Raw genomic sequence first — 12594 nt, forward strand, 5'->3', positions numbered from 1 at the left:
TTCTAAAGGGGCATCGACGTTTCTTTAAATGGGATCTCTCCAAACCAGATGTTGTTGTATCTGAGCATAAAAACAACATGTTGAAGGTCTCAGTTTTCCATGTTTGGTCAAATTCCTGGCACTTCTCCTGGGCAGATGGAGGTGATTGAGCATAATGGAAAAGCCAGGCCTTCACAAAGGGCTCGGGGTGTGTCTGAACTTCCTCAGGTTGGTGGGGGAAAAAGGAAAAGTGGTGAGTTTTCAGGTGTCTCCTCGAAATTTAGGAATCCTTGGAGCGTTGGCAGCGTCGCCCCTGAGGTGGTGGCAGCTTGATTTCTCCTCAAAGCACCCCTGCTTGGAATTTTTTTTTTGTGTCAGAACAGAACAAACCACTTGAAAAATCCCAGTATTTTTTTTTTCAGTCCCACCCCTGGCTTTTTCTTTGCTTTTTTTTTTTTTTGTTTAAGAATAACACGGATTCTCTGCATCTAAAGTAAATCCTTCCAAGCAAATCCTTCTTCCTGCTGTGGGAGAAGTCTGTTTATTTGGCACTTGCCTTAAAAATGGAGTGATGTCAGGAACCCAACATTTGGGGTTGGATCTGGGGGTTGATCTGAAGGTGCAAGGTGTGTTTGGCCTTAGAATGTGGCTCCAGGACTTACAGGAGGGGCTCAGGTTCCTGCTGGACTAAACACCTGCATCCAGGAAAAGGTCTGGAATACAAACCACTGAATGTTCTGGCCTCCAGCTCTCCAGAATTTTCCCCCTCTGGCTTTCAGTTCTCAGCTCCTTTTGATGTTAAACACAAGAATTCCCCCTCTTCTCGTTGGAAATATTAAAAGTTTAGAAAACAGGGAGTGCGAGGAATTTTATCCTTTCCCTGCAGCAGCTACAGGGATGTCTGGTGATATCAACTTCATTTCTTGCCTGAAAAACCAAACCAGATCTAGAACTGAGGGAAACCAAACATTTTATTTGCTTCCAACATGGGAACCCTTCAAAATTTGGGATGTCTGGGGAGGGGTGATGCAGAGCAAGAAGGAGTTGGGTGCCTGAACCAGGCTGGTTCCATCAGGGCAGGGAGAAAGCTTGAAGTGGAAAGAATGTTTTCTTTGCGGAGTGTTGTGGGTTTGAAGGGGGGAACCAGGCCAGTGCTGAACTCATGAATGGCTGCAGTGTGGTTGTGTAACACCTTCCCAGAAGTCAGGAGTTCCTTGGAAATGTACCCAGCCCGCTGGTGGAATGTCATCCAACTGGAGGGTGGAAAGATCTGGAGACCGTGGGGTCCCGGGTTTTTATGGTGTTTGCCCAGAGGGAACGTTTCAGGTGATTATTCCAGCAGCTCCCTAAACCCAGAGGGCTTCAGACATGCTGGATTTGCCCCTCTGGGCTGGGAAGGAGGTTCCCCTCTGTGCCACTGATGTTTGGGAGTGTTCCTTGGATAAAAATTCTCCCTTTTGCCACGCAGTTTCCCAGCCTGCTCCTCAGGAGGGATCCTCCCACCCCAACCTGGTTCCTGGGGCTCCCCTACACTGGATTTAAGACCCCCCCAACCCTTCAATATTTGGGATGTCTAGGGGGGGTGATGCAGAGCAAGAAGGAGTTGGGTGCCTGAACCAGGCTGGTTTCAGGGCAGGGAGAAAGCTTGAAGTGGAATGTTTTCTTTGCAGGACCTGCTTTGGATCTGACCCAACCTGCCCCTTCCAGCAGCACTTCCCAATGAATTCCCATTGCTCTTGGCTTCTCCCTGAGCTGTGTGAGGGGGCAGAGATCCCACAGGGAAGGGCAGCCAGCAGGACCAGGAATAAAGAGCTGGAAAGGGCCTGGAAAAGCCATGGAAAGGCAGAGAGATAAGGAGCCTGTCCAGGGTCACGTAGAACACCCTTTAAAAAGTGGTGCCAGTTGGGATTCACCTTCCAGGAGCTGCCACAGGTGCCCTGATGGAAGTGGAGCCTGCTGGAATTCCAGGGCTCCGAGCGAGGCCCATGTTGGAGTCTGGGAACAGCAAACTGGGGCTGTTTTCACAAAAAAAAAAGAAAAAAAAAAAAAAGAAGGTCATTACTGGCCTTGATTTATGATCAAACAGAAGTTTGCAAACGGTTTCTCGAGCCTGGTCCAGAAATCCATGAGCTTTATGTCATCTGGAGGAGGCCCAGAAGACAGGATTATTTTTCCTGTAGTTGTTATTAGCCAGTGTTTATTAAGAAGATGAAATGTTGAACTGGAGCCCTTTTTTTTTTTTTTTTTTAATTTTATTTTATTTTATTTTATTTTTTTTTTCAGCCCTAGGGTGAGGGCAGAGCAAAGGTGCTCTGGGAAAGCTCCTGATGTGGAAGTGACACAGGGATTTTAGGCACCACGGGAGTGCCTGACTTTGCTGGAAGAAGGGATTGCAAAAGGGACATGGAGGAGGTCTGGAGAGCAATAATTCTAAATAGCACCTCAGGAATGATGTCATTTCGACCGAACGTTGGACATTGGGCAATGAATTCCTTTGGAGCAAGAGCAACCCAGGGCCACCAGCCAAGAGGGGGGAAGAACTTCCACAGAGCAGGGTAATAAAGAGCCTGTGGAAAGTCCAAAGCGTTGCAAGGTCATGGTGGAGGGAATAATCCTGAGGGGAGGCAGATAAATAACCTGGAATTCTCTCCGGGCGTGAGGGGTTACCAGGAAATGCAGGGGAGGAAGGTGTTACAGCTCCAGAACAAACAGCGGGTCTTGATCCATGCCAGGAGCCAAATCTTGGGATAGATGGAGCACTGGAACAGCCTGAAAGATTGCTGTGATCCCAGAGGGGTCCCGTGATCCCAGAGGGGCCCTGTGATCCCAGAGTGATCCCTGTGGCCCCAGAGTGATCCCTGTGATCCCAAAGAGGTCCCCATGATCCTGGGGGGGGGTCCCTGTGATCCCAGAGTGATCCCTGTGGTCCCAAAGAGATCCCCATGATCCCAGAGTTATCCTTGTGGTCCCAGAGGGGACCTGTGATCCCAGAGGGGCCTGTGTGATCCCAGAGTGATCCCTGTGATCCCAGAGGGGTCCCTGTGATCCCAGAGCAATTCCTGTGATCCCAGAGGAGTTCCCATGATTCCTGTGATCCCAGAGGGGTCTTTGTGATCCCAAAGAGGTCCCCATGATCCCAGAGGGGCCCATGTGATCCCAGAGTGATCCCTGTGATCCCAGAGTGATCCCTGTGGTCCCAGAGTGGTTCCCATGATCCCAGAGGGGCCCGTGTGATCCCAGAGTGATCCCTGTGATCCCTGATGCCAAGATTTTGCCCCCAAAAAGGCACGAATGGAAAAATTCTGCTTAGAGACCAAGTTTGTAGCCTTTAAGCAGCGAGGTGTGTTTATTTTGTGGGCCTCCGGAGCGCCCGGGGAACGGTCAGGTTGTCCTGGAAAAACCACTCCACTTTTCCAGTGAAATGACAGGATTTTGTACAGTTTCTACGAGTGATTGAAACACTTTTACATACATATTCGTATAATTGCAACATAACATTTTCAATATTCGTTACAGGTGGGTTATTAGAGGTGTGGTCCTCAATTTGGGGAGAATCCGGGAGGGTCGTTCTGCTCTTTGGCCTCAGGGAACCCCCTGCCTGCCTCCCATGGTCATCATGAACTTTGTGAACTTTCTTACTTTGGCTGACTTTATGGGGCATTTAGCAAGACTTTTTGGGCTCAAGCCCCCATTTTGCCCCTTATCTTTCTTCTGTAGGTGTGTGTGCATTCCTTTAGTGTACAGTGCTGTCTAATCCTAAGCAGTACAGTCTGGCTAAGCAACTTTTCTGTTTTCTTGCTCATAACTATATTTTGAACTTAACTCTTTGCTTTTTGTGTTGCTATATTGCATTTGCTTTCTAGGCCTTGCCTGGCTTCATCCCAAAGAAGTCCCCATGATCCCAGAGTGATCCTTGTGGTCCCAGAGGGGCCTCTTTGATCCCAGAGTGATCCTGAGCTGTTCCCTTGGGGCTCAAACCAACACCAGTGAAAACCTGTGTCCTCCTCCTGGACTGAGGGGGCCAAAAGGCTGCCACAAATCCAGGGATATTATTCCTGTGGACTTGATGAACTCAATGACTTGATGAAACATCAAAACCACCCCATAAAAACTGTGTGTTGGTGGAGTTTTTAATTTGTAGGGTGACTCGTGGTGCTGCAAATGCTCTGAACCGGTGGCTCACCCTCAGGGTGGGGTGAAGGAATAGCCCTTTGACACATAACTCTGAACAAATTCCCACTAATTCAGCCATAAACAGCTGAAGGCCTGGTCAGCTTTGTAGAAACCTGCACATTTTGTCCTTTTTATCCCGTTTGTTCCCTTGTCCCACCAGAGGCCACCACAAACCTCAGCTGGGGGGGAAAAAAAACCAAAAAAAAACCAAAAAAAAAAAAAACAAACCCCCCAAAAAAAAAGAAAGAGGAAGAAAGCAAAGCAATGGAAGGGGCACCTGCAGCCCTGAATGGCCAAAGCTCCTGTTTTATGAGGAGACTCAGAAGTGGAACTTGGATCCCTCCAGAAACAGCTTCTCCTCCCGCTGCGTCGGGAGCGACTCCCGGATCGCGCCTCTCGGAGCCAGGGAATGATCTCAGGCCGCTGAGATCAGATTTTGCTGAGTGTGTACAGGGTTAGGCCTGATGTTCCCTGCCCTTTCCAGAGAAGTTCTCCCCTCTCCAAACCGTGCCTTGAGATTTGGTTTCCTCCTCGGGAAGCCTTGGCCCTTCTGCTGCCTCGGCATCTCAGCCTTGGCCTTTGCCATCCCCGTTTATCCACCTGAGGCCTTGGGGTTCCTGGAATTGCCTGTGCTTTTCCTGGAAGAAGCGTTTGGAGGGACGGAATGGCTTGTGCAGGAAGCCTTCAAAGGGCTGAGAAGGTGTCCAGGAGGCACAGAGGCAGCTGGAGTTTGGATTCCACCCTCCCGAGGGGTGTTTTCTGCTCTCCAGCAACCACTCACGCCCGACGTGCCCTGGCTTGAGGGGAAGGGGGTTGATGGAAGATCCTGCCTGCTGTGCTGGCCAAAATTGGCCTTTATGGAAGGAACATTGCAAAAAAAAAAAAAAAAAAATAAAAAAATGCAGAGGCTCAAACTCTGCATTAAAACGATTAAAATGAATTCATCACCACCGGGCTCGAGCTGTGCCCTCGCAGTCTTTGGGTGGGAAGAGCAGTTCAGGTGAAGCAAGGGCTGACTTTAGGCCTTTGCACAGGCCATGATCCTGAAAAATACCGGGGGAAAATAGCAGCTTTGCTCCTGTGGCTGTTTTTCAGCTTTGGGTGGGTGGGGTCGGGAGGAGGATTTGCCAGAACTCTCCAGAGCCAGTTCGTTCCTGTGAGATTTCTGGGGCTGATATTTTCTTGAAAACTCCAGAGGTTTGGATTAGTCTCCAGCCTCCATCATTCTGGAGGGCTTCCCACCCCTTGTGAGCGTGTACACTCCGTTTTTCCATTTCTCTGGGGGCGATTAAAAAAAAAAAAATAAAATATCCCCAAAAACAACCCTCAGCCTGGATGATGCTGAATTTTCCTCTGAGTTCATAAGTGATGTGCAAAGAAGCACCATTTTTGGACAGGCAGCCAGTGATCTGTAATGTCTCAAAGCTTAGAAAATAAAACATGTGGGTGAGGAGAGACGGGTGATAAGATGAGCTGAGGGTCAGGAGAACGGGGGGGTTTGGGAGCCAGGGCCTTCCACAAGCCCCGAGGTTGGTGAGAGGAGCAGTTCTGCAAGTGCAGCTGTTTAATTTAACCTCTTTAATTAATTCTTTTGACTTGCCCCCCATCAATAACCTTCTCTCAGCACTGTGGGAGCTCCAGCATTTCAGGGCTGAGTGGGGAGACCCTTGGCATGAGAAGAGCTGGGTGTTCAGTGCTGTTCCCCAACAGGGCTCTGATTTCTGCTTGAAAATTCATCTCCTTGTTGGAGGAGGTCCCTCCTGCTCCTGAGGAGGGTCCCTGTCCCTCCCCACCCCCAGATGTGGGCCCTGGGAACATCTGTCTGTCCATCCCCAATCATCCTGGACAGAAAGGCTGTGGAACACCTCAGGCAAACCCTGGGTTGGGTCCTGGAGGAGCTGGAAGCCTTTTGTGGTCAAGTTTTTTTGGGAATTGTTAATGAGGGCAGTCAAGGCAGTCTCCAGGAAGAAGGTTTAGTCTTGTTTCCTTGAGGTCTAAGATCAGTTTTAGGGGGGGATAAGCAAAAAAAGGTTGAGGCAAAGCTCTGCTCTCCCACCCCCAGAAGAGGAGGGAGGGTTCTGGTGGAATCCTAAGGCTGTGTTATAATAAAAACCCCATTTTCTTACTCAGAATCCTCATTTTACATCTGGATTACGAGAGCACTTTAGAGAACAACCTTGACAATCTGCTGGTGCTTCCTTTATCCCTCTGTTCTTTGTGCCCTCTATGAATCCCCTGATTCCACAGCAGCTGAAGAAACCCTGGAGAATTTTCACTGTCATTCACAAAGGCTTTTTCCCCCCGTTTCCCTTGTATAAGAAAAAGACATATTTCAGCACACAAGCGTTAAATGACTCATATTAAAACTGAATTTAAGAGTGCAGCCTCTTCCTGAGGTGGGGCAGAGAGGATCACACTTGGTCATGGATTTCTTTCCCCCCCTTTTCTTTGTACCATTGGAAGAGCTGAGTCTGGAGAAAAGGGGATTATCACGGGGTGATCGATCCTTTCTTCCTCTTTGTACAAGTTAAATCTAATTTCCAGCAGGGAAAAAGCTTCATGTCTCCTGCCAACAGCTGGCTGCCAAGCTCATTTTTACAGAGCACCTCTTTGATCACCGTTGTCCTGAAAAGACCTGATTGCTCGGGGCTGGTTTTGCTTAATTCCAGCTGTTAAAATCCCCCTGGATATCTTCTTTTTGGGTTGTTTTTTTTTTAATGTCAGCAGTGGAGCTAATTACTGGGGAGAGGGCAACTGGGAGGGGAAAAACAGCCCCTGTTTCAGTCAGCAAGAGGAAGTGCCCAGAGAACTGTCATTAATCTCGAATCAACACTTATTTAAAGGCTGTGGCTTTTTGCTGTGTGTGTGTTCAGGAGGCCCTGAGCAGGTTTGCTTAATATAACCCATGGCATGGAAAACCTCCCCGTGTTCCCTCGAGATTCCCAGAGAAAGGGAGGCTCTGTGGTCTGCCTGAGCTGCTGGGGAAGGCATCTCACCACTTCACACGGGGAAGTGGAGCCCAGACTTTTCCCTGTGGCTCCTTGGGACGTGCCCACAGAAAGCCCAGCTCTGTCTCCCGTGGATGGAGCCTCCATTCCTTGGCTCTCCCTGAAAAAATGAGGTTTTCCCTGGAGCCCCAAGCCAAATGTTGCCCTTTCTGCCTGCCCTGTGTTGTGGGTCTGTCTCAGAGGTGTCAGTGTTCTGGGGGTGTTAGGTGGGAATATCACCGAGTTCTTGGGGATGCTCCTCGCTGAAAGGAACCATGCTGGGTCTGTTTTCCAAGCTGGATGTCCCAGGGCTGGAGGCCTGTGCCAGCTGCTGGCCAGTCTGAGGCCTCCTCTGGGCAGTGCCTGTGTCTGTGGCACAGAAATGTCATTATTCCTGCACAGGACGTGCCTTTCTGTGGGGCTGCTGGACCAGCCCCGTGCAGACAGCGAGGAGATCCCCTCAGCCCTGGGTTCTGCCTGTCCAGGGGTCAGTGCCAGATGTTCCTTGGGAGTTAATAACCCTTGGTACACGTTCAAACCCCAGTCAATGCTCCCTAAGAGAGGTCCCAGGGCTATTAGAGCGTGGACGTGCTGTCTGCCCACCTACACGTGTGAGCTCAGAGCCCCGAGCACTTCCAGTCCCGGCTGCAACGAGCCAAGTCCTGTTTATGCTCCTCCTGGAGATCCCTGGATTGCAGAATCAGGAGGTTTGACCACAGAGATCCATGGTGCACATCACTCAGGGGGAAAAGAAGTGCCAGTCTGCTTGGAAAAGGTTTTGTTTTCAAGCTTTGCCATCCCGGGGAGTTTTGGGAAGTGACTTTGGTGCCGAGGGGAGGGCAGGCAGGGAATCTTTGTTATTGTCATTATATGGCTCTGGGAGGTGTTTTTTAGGAGCAAAATCCAAAAAAAGAGAGGCCACAGCCAAAGCCCTTTCACTGGGAAAACCTGCCTGGTCCAAACATTAATGACAATCCCAATAATAATTCCCAGCAAGCCGTGATGGCTTAACCATCACAGCAGTTTTGCATCTCTCTTGGTCAAAACAGCCTTTTTTTTTTTCTTCTTCTTCTTTTTTTTTTTTTTTCCCCCAGTACAATTCCAGTGAATTACTCCCAGTTTCCTCAATGTCTGGGCTCCTGCTGGCTCCTGGAGCAAGAGGAGCTCATTGTTGCAAAAGGAACTTAACCCAGCGTTGGAAATCTTTATTGTCCCCGATAGAAAAAGGGCATGAATAGCAAAGGAAAAAATGTGCAACGTTTCCTGCGAGGTTTTAACGACCCTCCTGGGTGTGGGATTACGACATGGGGCTGGGGAATAGCTTGGAGCAGGGTGATGGTGGGGAGAGGGAGCTCTGGCAGCTTTTCCACCCCCAGCTGTCAGGATCGTTGCAGGAGCTGCTGGACAGGGTGGCAAGGACTGGGATGGAGCTCTTCCTGATCCCAGAGTGCCACTGGTGTGCCACTTGTCTTTGCCAGCCCTCCAGGAGCCTGAAGGGGTGGTGTGGGGTCTGTGGGACCTTCTGTTGGCCCCCTGCCCTGGGTTTTGTACAGGCCATATTAGTTCCAGGTGTCCCAGTTCTCCTCAGATCGTGCTGACACAACAGCTCAGGCATCTTGGAAGGGCTGGAGCACCAGTGTGGGACCCAGGAAAGTGGAATATTTGACGGTGCTGAGACCTTTCCAGAGGCAGAAAGAAGGTGATCAGAACTCAGCAAACCACGGGGAGGTTCTGGACCATGTTTAAAATAAAGGGCAATGTCCAGGGTGATCCTTGTCCCAGGCAGGCTTTGGACCTGTATTGTGGCTTTGACACCGGTCCTGTGACTGGTCTCATCTGCTGCTGTTCCTGAGGAGACTCCCTGGAGAGCTACAGGTGACCAAATCCCCCTGGAGAGTCCCTGGGAGCCTCATCCTGCTTCCTGCTGCTCTCTGGCTGCTGAAGCTCAGGATCTCACTGTGCACTCAGACACTCCTTATTTCAGAGAATCAGGAAATCCCAGACTGGTTTGGGTTGGAAGGACCTTAAAAACCATCCAGTTCCACCCCCTGCCATGGGCAGGGATACTTTCCACTAGCCCAGGTTGCTCCGGCCTGGCCTTGGACACTTTCAGGGATGGGGCAGCCACAGCTTCTCTGGGAATTCCATCCCAGTCCCTCCCCACCCTCACAGGGAGGAATTCCTTCCCAATATCCCATCTAAACCCACCCTCTGTCAGTTTGAAGCCATTCCCTGTGTCCTATCCCTCCATCCCTTGTCCAAAGTCCCTCTCCATGTTCCTTGTCAGCCCCTTCAGGTCCTGGAAGGCCCCAGTCAGGTCACCCCAAAGCTTCTCTTCTTCAGGCTGAACAATCCCAATTCTCCAGCCCTTCCTCCCAGCAGAGCTGCTCCATGAATTTGACTTCCAAACCTCCACAGTTTGTTAAATGTGCCTTAATTGTGTTTGCCATTCAATACTGGAAAACCCCTCTTGGGTCATGCTGGTCCTGGGGACTATTTTTGGTTGTGGGGTGAAACAAAGAGCTGGAATCTGCTCTTGGCTCATCGGTGTCTTTTTGGGGGGATTCCTCCCTCAGACTTTGGGAGGCACCTCTGGGCCCTCTCTCAGAGGTGTTTTGCAGCTGTTTTGAGGCACTGACATGATGGTGTTCGTGTTTTGTTGCGTTCAAAGAACGAAACTCTGAGGGAACATTCGGGTGAGACCCTCAAAATTCAGCTTTTCGTGCACAGGAAGGGTAAAAATCCTCAGATTTCTGATAGTTTTGGAGGAATAGGCAGGAAAGTGGGATCTGCTGGAATTCCAGTCTCACCTGAGGGAAGGTCTCAGTGTCTGGGGTGTCAAGATTTCCTCCTGGAAAATGTCCTGGTCACAGGGTGCCACAGTGGCTGTGTTGGTGTGCTCGTGGCCCCAGGGTTGTGCCACTGCCACAGCCAGCTTTTATTTTCATTTATTTTAGGCTTTGGTGAACACGAGGCAAATCCCATTAACTAGGGAAGAAAACAGCAAGAGGAATAAATGCTAAACCCAGCAAAGTGCTCGATGGAGCCACATCCAGCCTCGACTCCCCATCGCTGCAGTTTGCCACTGATTAAATTAAGATTAAAAAAAAAAACCCCAACAGCATTAAAATCATTTATAAAAAGTCCTCAGTGCCCCTGATCTCCTGAGGAAGTCAGAACCAGAGACATAACCCAGACTGCAACAAGCTGTAACTCCTCAGACATGCAGCAAACCACAGCCTAGGATGGATTTATTCCATGGATGGAGGGGAGGGGGCCGTTCTTCCCCTTGGCTGCTGGGTTTATTTGGAATATTTGCACCACTCTGGGTGTTTGTAGCAAATAAGGAATCTGCCTTCCCTGCCTGTGCTGCTGTTTCACACTGTTTGGTTCACCCCTGAGCTCCGAGTGGATCCTTTGGAATCCTGTTTTGCCAGGATTGTGTTTTAGCAACGGATATTTGTACACAACCAAGCCTTAAAAAAAGGTGGTTTGCAGATTTCTGGGAGCAGGGATTTTGTTTTGTCTGGAAGAGCACAGAGGTAGGACAAGGCTGAGGCCCCCAACTCCAGTGCCTGGTTCTTTTCCCGGGGTGTATTTTGGGAATCTGCACACAGGTCCAACAGCAGCATCCAAAGGGAACGGGACTGAGCAGGAACTGCTGTGGAATTCTGGTTCCTCTGGGGGAGTTTCTTGCTGAGCTGCTCCTGAATGAACTGGGTCAGGTTGGTCCAACTCCAGTTCGCAGAATCATGGGATGGGTTGGGTTGGAAGGAGCTTAAATCCCATCTCATCCCATCCCATCCCATCCCATCCCATCCCATCCCATCCCATCCCATCCCATCCCATCCCATCCCATCCCATCCCATCCCATCCCATCCCATCCCACCCCATCCCATCCCATCCCACCCCCTGCCATGGGCAGGGACACCTCCCCCTATCCCAGGTTGCTCCAGCCTGGCCTTGGACACTCCCAGGGATGGGAAGGGAACAGGGAAGAACCTTTGTGAAGAACCACTGCCCCTGGCTTGGGAGGAAAAGGCAAAGGAGATGCTTTTTGGGAATCTTTCCTTACATCTTTCACATCCTTTGATTTCCCACAACCACAGACGTACAAGAACCCTCGTGAAAACCCATCACATCCCATGTGATGTGAACATGGAGATGTTTTTCCCCTTATTTTTAGAACCTTGACCTTCCAAGCCTGAAAAATAACTTTTTTCCTTCTTTCTGACTTTTGTCCTTCGCTTGGCAGAGGCCAGTTAAAAAAAAAACACACACTCAGAGATGGAAAATATTTCGACTTTTAAAACCAGCGAGACCTTTTCTTCTCCTTGTTTGTTTGTGCCCTGCTCTCGTTTGTGATGTCAGCTCCAGGCAGGGGAAAAGGTGGAACGAGCCTGGCACAGCCCAGGGGCAAAACCACCTTCCCACCCAAGCCCAAATAAACACTATTTGCTCCTCATTTTGTGGTTTTTTTTTTAAATCATTAAACCTTCAATAATTGTGCTGACCATCAGATAATAACGAGCTCAGGTGCATCAGCTCCTGAATTTATCCATTTCAAACAGGCACAGGAACCACCAAGCTGTGAGAAGACAGTTTCTGATCTGCCCCTGTTGGGTTAAAGAGAGTGATTTGATGGATTTTCAGCCCTCCCACCTGCATTTAGGAAGGTAGAAAACGAAGCCAGGGAAAATAAAGGTGGGAATGAGCTCACCCTGTGGAGCCACTGTGTCTTTCTCAGTCCAAGGAGCTCTGTAGGAACCAGCTACATCTGAATTTTAGGCAGTTGTTTTGCTGCTGTCAGTGAACAAACCCATCCCAGGAGCTGCTGCAGCCTGAAAAAAAATGTCTCTGGGTTTCCAGAAGGTAAAGAAAATGCCTTAATTCCTTTTAATGTCAAGACTTAATTCCTTTTAATGTAAAAACTTAATTCCTTTTTATGTCAATTATTTGAGTTCCTTCAGCCCGTGGCCAAAAATAACCCCGAAGAAAATTATCTGACTTCTCGATAATATGGTTTCCATGAGTTAATTTAAGTTAAATAGTAGACATATTAGAAAATACAGTGAATTTTCCCTGTCAGGTGATCACCAGTGTTATAAAATGAGATTCTGGGCAGCTGAAAGTGTTCAGGAAAGTGCTGAGCTTTGTCCAGGGGCAGCAGGACGACTCCTCATGGTCTTAGAGAACTCTTCTTGAACACAGAACCAGAGGGGTTTGGGCCCCTGGAAACCCAAACCCACAGAATTTACCTGGCTGGCTGAAGGCTGGGCTTCCAGGCAGCTTTTTTTAATTGGGTGTTTGATTTAAAGGGGTTTTTTTTAATTAGGTTTTTATGGGGTTTGTGTCCTGATACTTGGCTGGGTTGGCAGAAAACACCATTTCTGCTCATCCTTTTTTTTAATTTTCCTTGCACTGAACAATTCATGGCTTGGGGAGGGGGTGGAAT

The sequence above is a fragment of the Manacus candei genome, unplaced genomic scaffold (assembly GCF_025592945.1).
Source record: "Manacus candei isolate 608988 ecotype Guabito, Panama unplaced genomic scaffold, ASM2559294v1 h1tg000106l, whole genome shotgun sequence".
In the NCBI taxonomy this organism is placed as follows: domain Eukaryota; kingdom Metazoa; phylum Chordata; class Aves; order Passeriformes; family Pipridae; genus Manacus; species Manacus candei.